This window comes from Myotis yumanensis, unplaced genomic scaffold (assembly GCF_028538775.1).
Source record: "Myotis yumanensis isolate MYYU_CA2020_CCGP unplaced genomic scaffold, mMyoYum1.0.hap1 SCAF_21, whole genome shotgun sequence".
Taxonomy (NCBI): Eukaryota; Metazoa; Chordata; class Mammalia; order Chiroptera; family Vespertilionidae; genus Myotis; species Myotis yumanensis.
This window is the reverse complement of record NW_027223772.1, coordinates 9,067,091-9,086,256: the sequence shown is the minus strand read 5'-3', so window position 1 is coordinate 9,086,256 and position 19,166 is coordinate 9,067,091.

Here is a 19,166-nt window from a genome sequence, read left to right as displayed (position 1 = left end):
CGGAGTCTACAAATTAGTTGGGCAGCTATTGTATTAGCAGTGGATTCAGCAATATTTTCAAGTTTAAGGAGAGGTTCCTGACCATAACCTCATTTACACTTACTCCCAACCAGGGACGTAGGGCCCTGCCAAAGGAAGCAAATCCTGAGTCATGAACGCCTCCTGGTAGGTCTTTTCTAACTCCATGATGTAAATTCAAGGGAATTGACCAATAAAGTATCTCGGTTCATTTGTGAACAGTTTAGAGTAGTTAACCAAAGAGGCATTGCTTGGTTATGTGCCAGCCATCTAGTCACTCACAGGCCCAAGGAGAATGATAATAACCACAGACAAAGAAAACCCTGTTGCAGCACAGCCATTCCCCTTAAGCTGGCATTGCCAATGAACTCAGTAGCAGGAATTGTTGCATTTGCCCATTCAAGCCACCGGCCGGTTAGGTGTCCAGCGCATTTGGGAAGTCAATCTAACCTGAAATAAAAGTTTGTGGCGAGCCGGCACGACCAAAGCTGATCCCAAGTGTGGGGGTGAAAGGATTAAGGAAAGACAGACAAGAGAATAATAGCTGGGTCTCGGTGGGACCCTGCCTCCCTGATGAGGAGACGACAGCACCCACAAGCCGTGTCTTTATTTTATAGCAGATGTCACGAGGCAAAGTAGGGGCGTGATCACGTTGTTTACAGCATTCTCATGAGTTTCAACCTCACTCAACTACATGCACCCCAACTCTATCACAAGGCACGTGGGGCCACGTGTTCAGACCATAGGCTCAAGCTTACAACCACAGCCGTTGGCTATGATTGTGCTGGGAGGGCCCTGCCCTCCAGGTGGGACTTGCACGTGGAAATGAGAGGACCCTGTCCATTCATAGGTCCGAGGCTTGAACCTGGCCAAAACACCGTAACCGCGCCCCACAAAAGTTGTTCTAAATCCCTTGCAAAGATGGGAGCTGCTGGTGAGATCGTTCTGTGATTGGAGGCAGATGTGGTGTAATGACAAGAACATAGGGGTGCAAATGAACTAAGACTTACCTAGGTATTTATGTCAAATTGGTTAAGTACAGTTATCATTAGAGAAAACAGGCACTGGGTGTTCTGGCCATAAAGGCTGACCTTGATAAGAGACTTCTGGGGCTGGAGGAATGCAGTCGGTCATAGTCTGCAGTGACATTGGGGTGGAAGAGAAACAGCTCACAGGGAGTAGCAGGTGTCTTTAGCATCAGGGATAGGTCAAAATACCTGATGATGAATCGAGCAGTCTGAGAGGGTGCCCCCTGAACAGTGGCCTGGGTTATACAGGTGAGGACATTATCTCTGTAGCCAATGCCAGAGTAAAGGAAGGAAAGGGGGAAATAAACAGTTTCGTGGTTAAACTATGGAGTCCTGATCCAGTATCCCGAGTGGAAGTCAGCTACTTCTCTTCCTTGTCAATGTGAGTCCAAGGTCGCCAGCGTCCGTTCAGCACCAGGTGGCAGACGGAGCCTTTAGCTGGAGATGGAGACCCAGGCCAAGAGCCTGCTGGTGTGCGGCAGTGCCCATGGTCAGCAGCACCCGGTACGGTGAGGTCCCCTCCAGTGGGGTCCAGGGCTGTCTTCCTCTGATGGCAGGTCCAGAATACCCAGTTACCAGGCCCCAGACCCTGACCACCAGGATCCTGAGTCCAAATCTGGAAAAGCTTTTTGACCTGCTGACAGACTTTAGTATAACCCTTTAGACTGACCAGGCTATCAGCAGAGCTGTTACCGATGGACATTGGTCTGCGGGGACTACCGCGTGTGGAGTGAGCTTGTTTCCCTAAGGGGTTACTGCGCACGCTCAGCAAGGCCCAGGGCAGCACCTCAGGCTTCCAGCAGCTCCAGCAGGTTTAGAGGTTTTAAGTCTGAGGAGCCCATTAGTTCTCTCAACCTTGCCTGATGGTTGAGGGCGACAGGAACGGGGGTAATTCCAAGTATGAAGGCAGAGGTGTGGGCCTGTTTCTGCAGAAGCAGAATAGACTTTATCCACGTGTGTCACAACCTTGAAGGTTCTGTGCTGCTGCCTGTGCATGAAAGTCAGGGAGGGCCCTTCTCCAGCAGGCAGGGGGGCCTTCCAGTGTGAGCCTGTGTAGGTGACAGTCCTTTCAGAAGGTCAGAGCATCGCTGTTTACTGGTTGCCCTTTTTTTTTTTTAAAAAAAGATTTTTAGAGACAGAGGAAGGAGGGGAGGGAGGACAGGGAGGGGGAGGGAGACATTGATGGGTTGCCTCCTGAAAGCCACCCATCAGGGATGGAGTCTGCAACTCAGGCATGTGCCCTGAGTAGAAATCAACCTTTTGGTGCACAGGATGACACCCAGCCAACCGAGCCACACTGGCCAGGGCATTGTTGCCCATTTTTTATGGGGGTTCTTATAAACATAAGAACACCCTTTTGTTTCCCTAACACTCCAAAATCATGGATGACCTCACAGGCACACCAGCCTCAGTCTAAACATTAACAATGTGTCCTTTGGTAACTTGCGGGCCCTGGTAAGAGCATGGAGCTGTTGTGGGGCTAATGGAGACTCAGGGAGCTTTCCCCTTCCAAGTAGTTCCTATTGGGTAGGAACAGCATGACCAGCTTGGAAATTCCCTTTGTCATCTTTCCAGTATGAATCACCAACAAACAACTGGATTCGGGTTAGTTAAAGGGGGGCCTTGTAAATCAGAGCACAGTGTCATAAAACGGGACCTCATTCCCTCCTGGTCACGGGGCTGGCTTAGCTGGGGGAGTGATGTAGCAGGAATGAAAACACTGCCATGTGTAAGAGGCAGATCACCTCTGAGGAGGCTAGTCTACCTGCAGAGAAATGCTGACTCAGTTCAGTCAGGAAGACTCCAGACGGCCTGTGGGGTCTGCAAATACATTAAAGCGCTGCGGCTTCCACTCACTGTGCCCACACTGAACCTTCAGACGGCTGGGATGGGACCAGCAGTGGCATGTGGCTGCTGATGGGCAACAGGCCTGCGTTGGTCGCCATGTTCTCCTGTGAGCCTTCCCAGGGCTTGCTCATGTCTCTCACACACAGATCAGGTGAAAGGTTCTAAACACCTAGGGAAGCTCAGGCAGGCGGTTCTGTCAGCACGTGTTGGGTCCTATGAAGGCCTGCTCAGGTGGGAGAGAGTTGGCCCCTGGACTAAAAGTGTAAGGCCTCAGATTACAGAGAGCATCTATGGAGTTAACTGCAACATGCCCATGTCTGGTGTGGGAGGAGAGAGGACTGGGCCATGTGAGGACCACACGGGACCCAGGAACCAAGTTCCAGTGACCTCACCCATCACCCGAGTGTGTGTGTGGGGGGGGGGGGGGGGGGCGGGGGGGGGGCGGGGCGGAGACCAGTGGAAATAAATGCAAAGCAGGGGGTGGAACTGGGAGAAGACACCAAGTCCGGTAAGGCCTCGCCTAGATATGGGCCCCAAGGGAGCCCCACATTCAGGACATAAGATCAGGTCAAAGGTCAAAGAACATCTTGGGGCTAAAAGACAGAAGCAGAAAATTACAGAGAAATGCTACAGCTGGTATGCACACGCGGGAAGTAATGCTGAACCTCATACTTTATTAGAAACTCCCATTGGAGAGGGCAGGAGGGGGAGGGGGTCTTCCCGGGGCTGAGGACCCACGTGGCACAGCAGGGTCGGCGGGGCCCAGGCAGGTGGACGGGCTCCGGCCTCGGGGACTGGGCATCGGGGAGGAGGAGGCCGCGGGGCGCTGCCTGGAGGGGACGGGGGTCCGGAGTGAGATCCGGTGCCGCCCACGGGGTGAAGGGTCCGGGAGGGGGTCGGGAGCTGGGCGGCCGCTAAGGGGAGGGACCCAACGGGTCGGACCGTCCCCCAGTGAACCGGGCGGGCGGTCCGGGGCGGGGGCGGGGTCAGAGATGGCAAGTCTGGGGGTGCATCCGGCAGCCGGGGAAGAGTCGGGGGTCGGGGCCACGGTCACCTGAGCAACACGAAGAACCCGAGGAGACGGCGGAAGGCGGGCGGGAAGAGCCGCGAGGAGGCGACTGCCATCGTGACCAAGGGCGCGGGCAAGAGCCGGTCGCGCACGTGGATGAGCGGGTGGGGGTTTGGGCTGGGGGTGCGGGGCCCGCGCGCGGGGGCAGGGCCGCCGCTGGGTCCGGGTCCCGGGCCCCCGGGTGCCGCGTGCCCCGACTCACCGCCCAGCGTCGCGCCCTCCCGGCCCTCGGGCCCCCGAGGGCGCCTCCCGGCCGCCGCCGGCCTCCTCTCCGCCGCCACCATCCGCCTCCGCCGCCCGGCTGACCCCAGCGAGTCGCAGCCCCCGGCGGGAGCGGCCCTTCCCCGCCAGCGAGGAGCGTAGGGATGCGGCGGGGGGGCGGGGCTGCGCCTGCCCGGTGTTTTGCATACTGCACCCACAATACCCCGCAGCTCTAGGACGTCCTTGGACGGTGAAACTAGTCAATAGATAGGGATTTACGTGATCAAAGACACATGAAGTAAGCGCAACGGTAGGAGATGTTGTATGATGTGGCGCTGTAAGAAGCCAGGTCAAATGGGAGCGTAAACTATATCGCTCTAACTGTAAAAGGAATTTATCTGTCAGCTTTAAATATCTTACGGAGTGCAGGTGGCACCTGTGCTCTCTGTGCAAATCGCTGCGGGCTCCACCCGATGCCCTGTGGCGTCTCATGTTGCAGCCCTGCATTGGGCAGGCCCATTCGCAGCTGTGGGCCCATTTGGCGTCATAGGGTGTCTCGGTGCCCCGCCTCTCCCCTCACTGGCCAATTTGCCGTTTCGGGGCGGCTTTAAGCCGGGGTGCCAGGCACGAAACCAGCAACTGCGCCGGCTGGGGACGGGCCCTTTCGCTGAAGAAACGCGGGCGTGAGGGAAGAGTGGTTTGCTGAGCCGGGTTTTTCTTATCTATAACCAAACAGGGTTGTTTTTTCACGATACTTTTGCATCCGGATGACTGTAAACGATTTGCATTTAGTGTCCCTGCAATAAACTTTAAAGAGCCGGCGAAGAGATACTGCTGGAAAGTGCTGCCGCAGGGAATGGCTAACAGTCCGCTATGCCAGGACTTTGTGGATGCAGCTCTCCACCCCATAAGGCAGCAGCACCCCCAGGCACACACCATCCATTATATGGATGACATCTTGCTGGCTCCTGAGAATGTAGACACTCTTCATAAAGCTTTTGCAGACGTACAGCACTCTCTCTCTTAACGATGGGGCTGTGTGTTGCACCAGAAAAGGTACAGAAAATTTCTCCTTTTCAATATCTAGGCAGTTTAATTGAAGGACGTACTGTGCGTCCTCAATGCTTACAAATTCGGACGGATACATTAGTAATTCTAAATGATTTTCAAAAATTACTCGGGAACATTAATTGGATCCGTCCCTCATTCAAACTGACTACTGTAGATTTAGCTCCTTTGTTTGATGTTCTTCGAGGAGATTCCTCACCATCTTCTCCCAGGCAATTAACTGCTGAAGCTGGTGCTGCTTTAACCAGAGTAGAAGCCGCCCTTCAAGCTGCTCAGCTTGCAAGAGTAGATTTAACTACACCCCTTCAGGTGTTAATTTTCCCCACTACTCACACTCCCACGGCAGTCATTTGGCAGGACCCAGGAGTAATAGAATGGCTCCATCTGGCCCATTCTCCCACCAAAGTATTAACACCATTTCATGATTCAGTTTCTCAACTCAGCAAAAGCACGGTACAGACTAGTTCAATTAGTAGGGCAAGAACCTTCCCTCATTATAGTGCCATTTACCACGGCACAGCAAAGTTGGCTATGGCAATACTCTATTAATTGGCAAACAGCTCTTGCTAACTATCCTGGTCAAACAGGAAATCATTATCCTGCTAATAAGATTTTACAGTTTTTGTCTATTACAACTTTTATCTTTCCAAAAATAGTTACGCAGCAACCTCTCCCTCAAGTACTAACCGTCTTCACTGACGGGTCCAGCTCAGGGAAAGCCGGATTTCATAGTGTAAAGAGTTCTAGAGTAATTCAGGCAAATTACTCCTCTGCACAACGAATAGAAATCCAAGCTCTCACTTATGCTTTAGAAAACTTTGCCTCTGAACCTGACAACATCTACAGTGACAGTGCTTATGCAGTTGGAATGGTTACAGTTATTGAAACTGCTACCATTGGGCATACGAACTCTGAAGAGCTATTCCACCTGTTTATCACCTTGCAAAGAGTTATTCGAAAACGGCGGTTTCCGTGTTTTATTGGCCATATTAGACCCCATTCTGGCCTTCCGGGTCCCTTGGCTGCAGGTAATGAGGAAGTAGATCGCCTCGTCGCCTCAGTAGAGGAGGTCCCTCCATTCTCCATGGCACAGGCCTCGCATGCCCTGCATCGTCAAAATGCCTCTGCCTTGCGCAGGGAATTCCATGTTTCCCGAGAGCAGGCTCGCCAAATTGTTACCTCGGTGTGTTATCCACCTCCCTGTGCCAGCATTGGGGGTAAATCCCCGAGGACTTAAACCTAAGAAATCTGGCAAATGGATGTCACTCATGTGCCTGAATTTGGCAGATTTCGGTTGGTGCATGTCTCTACAGACACATGCTCACGTTTCATTTTTGCTACTCCCCAAACAGTCATGGGACGGCCCCTAGAGATACAAACAGATAATGGACCTGCCTATACTAGCTCCTCCTTTCCGCAGTTTTGCAAGCAATACCAAATTATGCATAAAACAGGAATTCCCTATAATCCCCAGGGACAGGCAATTGTAGAAAGAGCTAATCGAACCTTAAAGACTCAATTATAAAAACAGAAAGGGGGAGAGGGGTATTACCCTACTCTACAGAATCAGTTAAATCATGCCCTTTACACTTTCAATTTTTTAAATTGTGACGATGAGGGTCGCACAGCAGCCAAGAGGCATCGAAGTCCCGGTGCCGTGGCATCTGCCGGTATGGCACGATGGGAGGATTTATAAACAGGGCAGTGGAGAGGGCCAAATCCAGTAATAATGTGGGGAAGAGGCCATGTTTGTATCTTTCCAGAGGTGCTTCCAACCCCATCTGGGTGCCAGAGCGAGCAGTGCGTCACAACCATGGACCTAGGAGAACAGCAAATCCCGCCTTTCAAGAAGCTGAAGACCACACCTCCGGTGATGATGCCAGCTCAGCCACCGGCCCCGAAGAAGGAAATAAGCAAAAGGCAGCTGGCCAAGGCCACCTGAGAAGCTAGTGTCCTCACATGGGGTCAACTGCAGAAGCTGACCACCGATGCTCGTGGCGAAAGAACAGGGGGTTCAGGTAACCCCCTCCAACCTTTTTGTTGCTATGCTGGCGCTTGTCAGCTGCCAGGTAGGTATGGCTGCAGCAGAAACTTACTGGACTTATGTTCCAGACCCCCCTATGGTCAATCCAGCTACCTGGACTGGAGAATCAGTGCCAGTGTTTACTAACAACACTAATATGGTCGGGGGAGGTAGCACCGGGGCGGGGGAGGTAGCACCGGGGCGGGGGAGGTAGCACCGACAAGCATATAACTCCTTCTTCCCAAGGTGATTATACTTATAATGGCTTCAGTGGGGAGCTCCCTATTTGTTTATCTAAAAGGGGGACTTCAGGCCCTAACCGGTTTGGCTCAGTGGATAGAGCGTCGGCCTGCGGACTGAAGGGTCCTGGGTTCGATTCCAGTCAAGGGCATGTACCTTGGTTGCGGGCACATCCCCAGTAGGGAGTGTGCAGGAGGCAGCTGGTCGATGTTTCTCTCTCATCGATGTTTCTAACTCTCTATCCCTCTTCCTTATTCTCTGTAAAAAATCAATAAAATATATTTAAAAAAAATAAAAAAATAAAAATAAATAAAAGGGGGACTTCAGGATGTTTGCAGCTTGGCCAAACATTGCTAACATTGCAGGCTCTTGGGATATGGGAAAATATGTTCAGACAGTTACTAAACTAGGATTTCCTAAGGCCACCCGATGGCTGTCTGATAAGCATCCCCTGCTCCCCTCCTGCCCGAATAGCACCACTACTGAGTTGGGAGCATTTCCTCAATGTTAAGATTGTGCCAACCCTGTACCAATGAGACATAATATTTCTGGCTCTGACTTGTATGTGTTGGATTAGTCCCACAGGCTTGATGCTAAATATCCCCATCACGAGCCTATGTCACCAGGAGGGTTTGTAGGTAACGCCCTGACCACGAAAACAGGTTTGCAGAAAGATCTGTGGCGTTTAGCTGCTGCCCCTGACTTTCTTAATTTTACTGGCTCTTAGCTAATACTAAAGGAGCATGTACATCGAGCCCTTGCTATGGCTCAAGAGCCTGCAGCCAGTCCCCATATGTATTGATAACTGGAAATGTGAACATCACCAGATTGGACACCCATTATGCTATCCAATGCCAACACTGTAACCTTACCAGCTGTGTTTCCAGGCATAATCTGAATGAAGATATATTAATTTTAAAGCAGCCTTCCTTTATTATGCTTCCTACCAACATAAGAGGAAAACGGTATCATGATGCAGGCCTTCAGGCATTGCAGGAATTACACAATCAGCTGTCCCCGGAAAAGCGTGCTTTGGGACTTATTATTTTTGGTCTTGTTACCCTAGTTACTGTCACTGCATCTGCTGTAACTGCATCTCTTGCATTGACCCAAAGCATCCAGAACGCAAAGTCTGTCAATAAATTGGCTCAGAACACCTCGGCTACATTTCATGATCAAGAAGATATAGACAAAAGGCTAGAAACAAAGCTAAATGCTTTGGAAACTGTAGTGATAGGACTAGGTAATCAATTAGAAAGTATCAAGATTAGACAGCAGCTGCAATGCCATGCTGCTTTTACATATATTTGTGTGACTTCAGCCCACTATGACAGTTCTCTATGGGATTGGAATAAAATCAAGATGCACCTACAGCCGAAACCGGTTTGGCTCAGTGGATAGAGCGTCGGCCTGCGGACTGAAGGGTCCCAGGTTCGATTCCGGTCAAGGGAGTGTGCCTTGGTTGCGGGCATATCCCCAGTGGGAGATGTGCAGGAGGCAGCTGATCGATGTTTCTCTCTCATCCATGTTTCTAACTCTCTATCTCTCTCCCTTCCTCTCTCTAAAAAATCAATAAAATATATTTTAAAAAAAAAAGATGCACCTACAGGGAAGCATCAAAATAATATCAGTATAGACCTAGTGCAGCTACACAAACATGTGCAAGCCGTTCAGAATAGTCATGGTGAAATTATATCTCCGGCAAAACTGGCAAGAGAACTGCTGGACAATTTAAAAGAATTTAATCCATGGAATATGTTAAAAAACACCGCCTGGTACCTAATTGGATTCCTTTGTGTACTACTAATCTTATGCTGGTTTTATTCAGTCATCAGCAAGCTCCTGCGATCTCAAGTCCGAAGGGTCCAACTAGATGTCCATAAGCTACATTTAAAAATGAAAACGGGCCATAACCGGTTTGGCTCAGTGGATAGAGCATCGGCCTGTGGACTGAAGGGTCCCAGGTTCGATTCCGGTCAAGGGCATGTACCTTGGTTGTGGCACATCCCCAGTAGGGAGTGTGCAGGAGGCAGCTGATCGATGTTTCTCTCTCATCCATGTTTCTAACGCTCTGTCCCTCTCCCTTCCTGACTGTAAAAAAATCAATAAAATATGTTTGTTTTTTTTAAAAAAATGAAAACGGGGGAAATATCAATCACAACAGGCATTAAAGCAAATTAGTATTACTAGAAATACAGATTAGTCCGTTCATCAGGAAGATACAGCAGTTCTAACCCTGGATGACCCACAAAACAGGGTTATGTAGGCCTGCATGGAGGGCTGAGAAACACCATCAGAATTGGCCAACAATTTTTAACTTCTTTTAAAGGTTTTCATTTTTAATTGTATTAGAAATGTGAAATTTAAAACTAAATAGAACAAAAAATAAAAAAAATTAGTAGAAAAGCTGAAGAATAAAATTAATGAAATCCTTTTATAGACAGGAAAGTCAAAGAAATAGAAATTATGGGGGGGGCGGGGAAGCTAATAGGGGATGAATAATAGGAGTTCCAGAAATAATATTAACCGACATCTGAATAATTAGAGTTCCCAAAAGAAGAGAGAAAATGGAGGAGGAATGTGAACTTCCTGGGAGGGGCGACTCCGCTGTGTTCCCCACCGCCCAGGCTCTCGGTATTTCTGCTCATTTTCAGATATAGCTGCTGCCCCTTCCCAGTGATTTTGTGAACCAGATGGTAACCGTTGATAAATGTGTTTCGTGCTAAAGTTTTTAAAAACATGGTAAGAGAATGGTTTAAAAAAAAAAACACGTATGTGCCAACACATTTGAAAACATAGGGAGTGGGAAAAGGGTCCCACCGAGTTCTTTTTCCCCATGGCTTATAAAGGCTGCAGTTCCTGTGTCCCGATATCCCCTGATTGGTCAATATTCCCCTTCAAATTGGTTACTATAGTGATTCCTAAGGCCCTCCTTCCTCATAGTCCTTCCATTCCTCTGGGCTTCTAGAATAGATGGCCTATTAGAATATTGAGTCCCTCTAGAGCAGGGGTCCTCAAACTACGGCCCACGGGCCACATGCAAATACAAATATTGTATTTGTTCCCGTTTTGGTTTTTTACTTCAAAATAAGATTATGTGCAGTGTGCATAGGAATTTGTTCATAGTTGTTTTTTTTTTTTTTAACTATAGTCTGGCCCTCCAACAGTCTGAGGGACAGTGAACTGGCCTCCTGTTTAAAAAGTTTGAGGACCCCTGGTCTAGAGCCTCGGGGTTGAGAGGACAGTGTTTCTGATGTGAAGTGGTGGTAAGTGCACAATCCACCCGTCCATCTTGTCTCTGACTGCACGACCTTGTGTAGATCACCTATACAAGGATGGCAGGCACCCTTGCACGTTTTTTTATTTTTTTATATTTTTTTCAGATGGAAAGTGTTTTCTACACTACAAAAAGACAGTCCATTAGGATGTATCCTCAAGAATTGGGATAAGTTTGATCCACAAACCTTAAAAAGGAAATGCCTGATTTTTTTCTGCACTACAGAAGGTCTCAAATTTAGTAAATAAAGCCTGTTAACTACTCTAAATTAACCACCATTAATCAAAGAGATAACAAAACCCCCTCGGCCTTTTTGGAAGGCTCACGAAGGCTTTTGGAAAGGTGAGCCACTTCTCATAAATTAAGGGGTGCTTCTGGGACTTTTCTGTACCCGTGTAGAGGAAAGGCTAGTTCAAGGGGAGGCGCCCCACCTCACTTTGGGTGGCCTTGGCCTGAGCCCACTTCTTCATGGATGCTGTAGAATGGCCCTGAGATGGTTTTTCTTTGAAAAATGGTGAAAATGACGCAAGGAGAATGCAAGACAATCGGGCGAGCCACATGGCCAAAATGGTCCACTGGAAAATGCTACGGTTCTGGGGAGGGCCAGTCCCAAACCTGGGAGAGACATTGCTTTTACTGGAGTGCTTTGCGGAGTGTCTGTGGACTGTGAGCACCTGTAAATATTGTGTATGAGAGTGTTTCTGTTCATGTGTCATGTTGATGTTTGAATCGGTCTGTTTAAAGACGGGGAACATCCCAATTTGCCGGGGCTCAGCTGCTTGTGGACAGGAGGAACACATGGCGGGGTTTGAACTTGAGCGTCTCTTTGCTGCGAGGTACCTAGGCTGCTAGCTTGGTTTGCTCTTCGCCGTCTTTATGAAGATAGAAAGCTCTCTGCCTCTGCACCGTGTAGGGCTGTGTCACTCAGAACCAAAGGTGGTTCTGCTGGGTTAACATTTTTAAGATTCTGAAGCTAATTTGAAAGTGTAAATTTGTGAATGTGAGGCTTTTTGCAGGATCAGGAAGGCATGGGAAAGGAACAACGTACCCCAGCTGCGCCCTAAAGGCTGAGAAAAAGTTCTCTTTCTTGGCTTCCCAGACATGCCTGTAATGGCTACAGCCTCTGAGGATGGTTTACCAGGGTTTGGGAGGAGTACACGGAAGGTGGCTCCAGCATCGAGCAGGAAATTAATTTCCTTGCCCCCCAACTGTCAGGCTTACCCGGGGCTCCTGGGTGGAGGTGGCAGTCCTCTGAGGAGCTGGATTGAGAGACCCCGAGCCCCATCAGTCCTGTTGAGCCAACTGGTCGTCAGCCCCGCCCCACAGGACCTCAGTCTCCAGGGGCAGGCAGTCCGACTTCCAGTGGTTTCCTTGGCAGGCAGGACAGGGCTTCAGGAGTCCACCACGCCCCTTGGGCAACTCCGGCACATAAGTCCAACCTGTCTACAGTTGTAGCAGGTGACCCGGACTGACCCTTCGCCTCCGGGCTCTGACTGCGGGTCCTTGCCTTGCCTAAGTGTGGCACTAAGAGCCTTGGCTTTAGCCTGGCTTCCCATTTCTCCTTTTTCCCCATTCTGGTCTCTATTATAGAACACAGAGGTGGTAACTTCCAGGAGATTTTTAAAGTACTCTTGGGACCAATAGCCAGTTCTTGCAACTTCCTGATGTCTGGGATAGCCTGAGTGATCAATTTGTCCTTTAAAATTAGTTGTCCCAATTCTAAATCTGTGGTAATGTTGGTAGCCTTAACCAAAAGCCTTTCCAAATTTCAAATGGACTGGGAAATAAAATCTGGCGAAAATGAGACTTTTTAGAATGTTCCCAAGAGGATGCGACCATTTTACAGAATCACAATGAAGGCGAGAAGCGAGGTACCCAGTAATGAATGAGAACTTAACATCTTGTCTGGCTCTAATGCTGCATTCTCTGAAAAGGCTAAAACTTCCACAGGGTGGAAAACAGTTCGCTGGCTCTCGTTTCTTAACTCTTGCCTGGGAATTTTTTTCCCAGGACCCTTACCATAAAGGCCTGCACAAATGGTGACTTAGGATCTTAAGCTTAGTGGGTCCTGGACCTCGGAGGCAGCGGACTTGGCTGGATACTATCTGACCTGACTGAGACAGCAAGCAGAAGAAAAGGCAGATGATTCTCCAGTTAAAACCTGCTTGGGATCTGGGCCAGGGGAGTGGACGTATGCAGTGGGTCAGAAACGTGCTGTTCTTGGAACCGTGTCTCAGTTTCTCTCCCAGCTGTCTGAGACAGCCGCGAGGACCCAGGATGCTGGCTGACCAAACCTTGTATGCATCCCCTGGACAGGTCAGAATTTAATTACATGTGTTGTTAAAACCCTATTGAGGCGGTCTGCACGCCATGGAGAGATTCGCTCCCAGCACCTCCGCTGTGGTTCTTAAGTAAGAACATCCGAGAATCCCAGACCCGGGGAGACTTGCCTCTTGGATCTTTGGAGCTGGGCAGAGAGCCAAGCACCCATTGGTCGATGGCCGGGCTTTGACTTGCGACTGGCAGAGCCTAATGCTCTAATCCACCCGGCACCAGTTTCCCCTTCCATGGGAGGCTTTTCTTCTAGGGGCAGTCGCCCTAGTGGCCTTTACTTGACTGACCCATGCCCGCTTTGGTTTTGGCGCTGGAGAATTCATCCAGAAAGAAGCAGTGAGAGCCCTAACTGGTTTGGCTCAGTGGATAGAGCATCGGCCTGCGGACTCAAGAGTCCCAGGTTCGATTCCAGTCAAGGGCATGTACCAGAGTTGTGGGCACATCCCTAGTAGGGGGTGTGCAGGAGTACGGATGTTCTTTGTGAACGGAGACAGAGGCAAGCTTGGCCTGTAGGATGAAGTAGAGCAGAGGGCTACCGCTCCCTCAGGCGTGTAGCAAAGCCCCCAAAGCTCTCATGGCTTTTATTTGGGGAGCACAGCAAATAACAATGGAGTACAGCAAGTGACAACGATTAACAGGCATGCCTATGAGATCATCTAAGCTAAGTTACACACTACACTATTAATTTCCTATGTTATACAAAGACCAAAGGGTTTCAAAGACCACCTGCAGCAGTGCACCCTCCCTTAAACTTTCCATGCCCTCATGGGCTATTTATCACCTCAAGGAAAGTTCTGCCTCTGAACAATAAGTCTTGCGTCCAAGGCTTTGTTTTGATGTGGCCCGCTTGCAGGCCCCCGCCTTTTCCTGGCAGAGCGTCCTCTTCTGGGTAACTTTTCACTCCACTTGTCTAGCTACACAGGAGGCAGCTGATTGATGTTTCTCTCTCATCGATGTTTCTAACTCTCTATCCCTTTCCCTTCCTCTCTGTAAAAAATCAATAAATATATTAAAAAAAGAAGCAGTGAGAGAGAGACGTCCGCTTTTTAGACGGCAGCCAAGTTTACGTTACTGGTGAGCGGCCTTCTGCCTCCGAAATCGTAGGAGAAACAGAAGAGAGACAGAATCCGTGGCTACTCACCATTCGACGTGAAGAGGGTTGACTGACTTGGGGAGAAATCCCCAGCCAACACACCATTTGATACCGAATTTTTGGACTGGAACCCGGATTCTTTGTCCACCAGAATCAAAGAATAAGTCCAGAGACAGAAAGTGGTGTAGCAAAGATGGAGATTTATTGAAGAACAAGGACAGCCTCCCGTGTAGGGAGGGGGGAAAGGGTCCCACTGAGTCCCTTTTCCCCATGGCTTATAAAGGCTGCAGGTCCTGTGTCCCGATATCCCCTCTGATTGGTCAATAAATTGGTTACTATAGTGATTCCTAAGGCCCTCCTTCCTCATAGTCCTTCCATTCCTCTGGGCTTTCTTCTTTTCCATCTGAATGAAGGGCTTCCTTCTCTTTATTTTTGTAAATATAGACCTTTCCTGGCTACTTCAGTTCCCTTGTCTTATGGACATGTGACTGCACCTGCTTCCTTGTCTTACGGAAATGAACCTTCTCCCAGTCTGCAGCCCCGCGCCTTTCCATGAACCCCAATTCTAAAAACCCCAAAGCCTGCCTCTGTTCCCCCAAAATTCCTGCTTCAATAGCAGGGCCGGCGGGGCTCAGGCAGGTGGACGGGGGCCCGGCCTCGGGGACTGGGCATCGGGGAGGGGGAGGCCGCGGGGCGCTGCCTGGAGGGGACGGGGGTCCGGAGTGGGATCCGGTGCCGCCCACGGGGTGAAGGGTCCGGGAGGGGGTAGGGAGCTGGACGGCTGCTAAGGGGAGGGACCCAACGGGTCGGACCGTCAGACCCCCAGTGAACGGGGTGGGCGGTCCGGGGCGGGGGCGGGGTCAGAGGTGGCAAGTCTGGGAGTGCATCCGGCTGCCTGTGGAGGGTCGGGGGTCGGGGCCACGGTCACCTGAGCAACACGAAGAACCCCAGGAGACGGCGGAAGGCGGGCGGGAAGAGCCGCGAGGAGGCGACTGCCATCGTGACCAAGGGCGCGGGCAAGAGCCGGTCGCGCACGTGGATGAGCGGGTGGGGGTTTGGGCTGGGGGTGCGGGGCCCGCGCGCGGGGGCAGGGCCGCCGCTGGGTCCGGGCCCCGGAGCCCCGGGGCCCCGGGTGCCGCGTGCTCCGACTCACCGCCCAGCGTCGCGCCCTCCCGGCCCGCGGGCCCCCGAGGGCGCCTCCGGGCCGCCACCGGCCGCCTCTCCGCCGCCACCATCCGCCTCCGCCGCCCGGCTGACGCCAGCGAGTCGCAGCGCCGGCCAGAGCGGCCCTTCCCCGCCCCCGAGGAGCGTAGGGATGCGGCGGGGGGGCGGGGCTGCGTCTGCCCGGTGTTTTGCATCCTGCACCCACAATACCCCGCGGCTCTAGGACGTCCTTGGACGGTGAAACTAGTCAAGAGATGAGGGATTTACGTGATCAAAGACACCTTAAATAAGCGCTGCGGCACGAGATGTATGATGTGGCGCTGTAAGAAGACAGGTCAATGGAAGCGTAAACTATAGCGCTCTAACTGTAAAAGGAATTTAAGTTTCTCCTTTAAATGTTGCGGGTGGACAGCTACTGCTGTGCTCTGTACAACTCTGTGCGGGTGCCCGACGACTGTGATACCTTATATATAAACTCACAGGCTTATTGGCCATGGCCAGGTGAGGGGCACCCTTCGTGTCGCAGGTTGCCGCGGTGCCCGCCTCCTCCCTCGTGGCTTGATTTGGACTGAAGGTGAGGGCAGCCCGGCCTGAGGGTGGAGTGGTTTGCTGAGCCGAGTTTTGTTCTCATCTGTGATACCTGCCTTTATTTCTCCCAAGGGATTTTGTCATCCTTCCCAACAGCCCCTCCACACTCTTAAGATTGGCTGCATGGACCTCAGCAGCCGCCTTGAAGGAGGACACCTCCGTCTGCTGGAAATGGCTCTAGGGAAATGAGCACACAAGGGGGCGTCTGCTCTGCTTCCTCACGTTGAGCGCCCAGCCTCAGGGAGGCACATGGGGCCTCAGACAAAGGCCAGGACATGGCAGCTTGTGGGGTGGCTGTTCTCAATGAATCCTGTGCTAAGGGAGGGAGGAGACTTCAGCTGGCGCCCACAGGTTGAGGAAAGCCTTCCACACCTTCCTGTCGGGTGTCATAATCCTGGGAGCCCGACAGCCTGAGTGGGCACACAGACCCATACCTGCGCTCCCACAACCAGGGGGCTAAAGTCCTCCTCTTCCTGTGCTCAGCGTGGTGCCTGCATTCAGTAGATGCTCAAAAATGCACTCTCTTGAAATTATTATGGATCACTTCCCCCTCCCCACGATCCCCAGATCACTTGTTAGTTGCAAAGGGGGAAAAAATAAAATTTTCCAATGGAGAGGCCAGGCCCACTTTATCCCCTTGCCCTGGGGCAGGCGCTGGGGGTCTCTTGAGTCCAAATCGGAAAAGCTTTTTGACCTGCTGACAGACTTTAGTATAACCCTTTAGACTGACCAGGCTATCAGCAGAGCTGTTACCGATGGACATTGGTCTGCGGGGACTACCGCGTGTGGAGTGAGCTTGTTTCCCTAAGGGGTTACTGCGCACGCTCAGCAAGGCCCAGGGCAGCACCTCAGGCTTCCAGCAGCTCCAGCAGGTTTAGAGGTTTTAAGTCTGAGGAGCCCATTAGTTCTCTCAACCTTGCCTGGTGGTTGAGGGCGACAGGAACGGGGGTAATTCCAAGTATGAAGGCAGAGGTGTGGGCCTGTTTCTGCAGAAGCAGAATAGACTTTATCCACGTGTGTCACAACCTTGAAGGTTCTGTGCTGCTGCCTGTGCATGAAAGTCAGCGAGGGCCCTTCTCCAGCAGGCAGGGGGGCCTTCCAGTGTGAGCCTGTGTAGGTGACAGTCCTTTCAGAAGGTCAGAGCATCGCTGTTTACTGGTTGCCCTTTTTTTTTTAAAAAAAAAGATTTTTAGAGACAGAGGAAGGAGGGGAGGGAGGACAGGGAGGGGGAGGGAGACATTGATGGGTTGCCTCCTGAAAGCCACCCATCAGGGATGGAGTCTGCAACTCAGGCATGTGCCCTGAGTAGAAATCAACCTTTTGGTGCACAGGATGACACCCAGCCAACCGAGCCACACTGGCCAGGGCATTGTTGCCCATTTTTTATGGGTGTTCTTATAAACATAAGAACACCCTTTTGTTTCCCTAACACTCCAAAATCATGGATGACCTCACAGGCACACCAGCCTCAGTCTAAACATTAACAATGTGTCCTTTGGTAACTTGCGGGCCCTGGTAAGAGCATGGAGCTGTTGTGGGGCTAATGGAGACTCAGGGAGCTTCCCCCTTCCAAGTAGTTCCTATTGGGTAGGAACAGCATGACCAGCTTGGAAATTCCCTTTGTCATCTTTCCAGTATGAATCACCAACAAACAACTGGATTCGGGTTAGTTAAAGGGGGGCCTTGTAAATCAGAGCGCAGTGTCATAAAACGGGACCTCATTCCCTCCCGGTCACGGGGCTGGCTGAGCTGGGGGAGTGATGTAGCAGGAATGAAAACACTGCCATGTGTAAGAGGCAGATCACCTCTGAGGAGGCTAGTCTACCTGCAGAGAAATGCTGACTCAGTTCAGTCAGGAAGACTCCAGACGGCCTGTGGGGTCTGCAAATACATTAAAGCGCTGCGGCTTCCACTCACTGTGCCCACACTGAACCTTCAGGCGGCTGGGATGGGACCAGCAGTGGCATGTGGCTGCTGATGGGCAACAGGCCTGCGTTGGTCGCCATGTTCTCCTGTGAGCCTTCCCAGGGCTTGCTCATGTCTCTCACACACAGATCAGGTGAAAGGTTCTGAACACCTAGGGAAGCTCAGGCAGGCGGTTCTGTCAGCACGTGTTGGGTCCTATGAAGGCCTGCTCAGGTGGGAGAGAGTTGGCCCCTGGACTAAAAGTGTAAGCCTCAGATTACAGAGAGCATCTATGGAGTTAACTGCAACATGCCCATGTCTGGTGTGGGAGGAGAGAGGACTGGGCCATGTGAGGACCACACAGGACTGTTGGAGCCGGGTGTAAGCTAACAAGGTCCTTGCACCTGAAGGGGCTAGCAAGGCTGGGACCCTTACCCACACAGTTTTCCCAGACTTGTTTGGATGGCGGTTATCAGTAGAATGAGAACAGCCTTTCATGGCTTACCAAGAAGTCTGTAACTATTTACTGAGATTTGCTGTACTGAGAATTTGTCCTTCTGCTCTGTCCCTTCCTTAGAGATTAAGAGGAAGAAAGAATACATTCCTCTTGACAGATCTCATATTCAGTGTGTTGTGTATAAATAAGACTGTATAGCTAATAAACACGCTTCAATTCCTCAAGAACTGGAGTCCTCCCGATCCCGCTTTCCTGTCTTTCTCTTTTCTCATTTCCCATCTCCCTGCCTCAGCCCGGCTCAACCTTGTCAGGCTGGCCCCGACACAGGACACAGGACCCAGGAACCAAGCTCCAGGGACCTCTCCCATCACCAGAGTGTGTGTGTGTGTGTGTGTGTGTGTGTGTGTGTATGGGGGGGGGGGGGGGAGGCGTGGCGGAGACCAGTGGAAATAAATGCAAAGCAGGGGGTGGAACTGGGAGAAGACACCAAGTCCGGTAAGGCCTCTAGATATGGGCCCCAAGGGAGCCCCACATTCAGGACATAAGATCAGGTCAAAGGTCAAAGAACATCTTGGGGCTAAAAGACAGAAGCAGAAAATTACAGAGAAATGCTACAGCTGGTATGCACACGCGGGAAGTAATGCTGAACCTCATACTTTATTAGAAACTCCCATTGGAGAGGGCAGGAGGGGGAGGGGGTCTTCCCGGGGCTGAGGACCCACGTGGCACAGCAGGGTCGGCGGGGCCCAGGCAGGTGGACGGGGTCCCGGCCTCGGGGACTGGGCATCGGGGAGGGGGAGGCCCCGCGGGCGCTGCCTGGAGGGGACGGGGGTCCGGAGTGAGATCCGGTGCC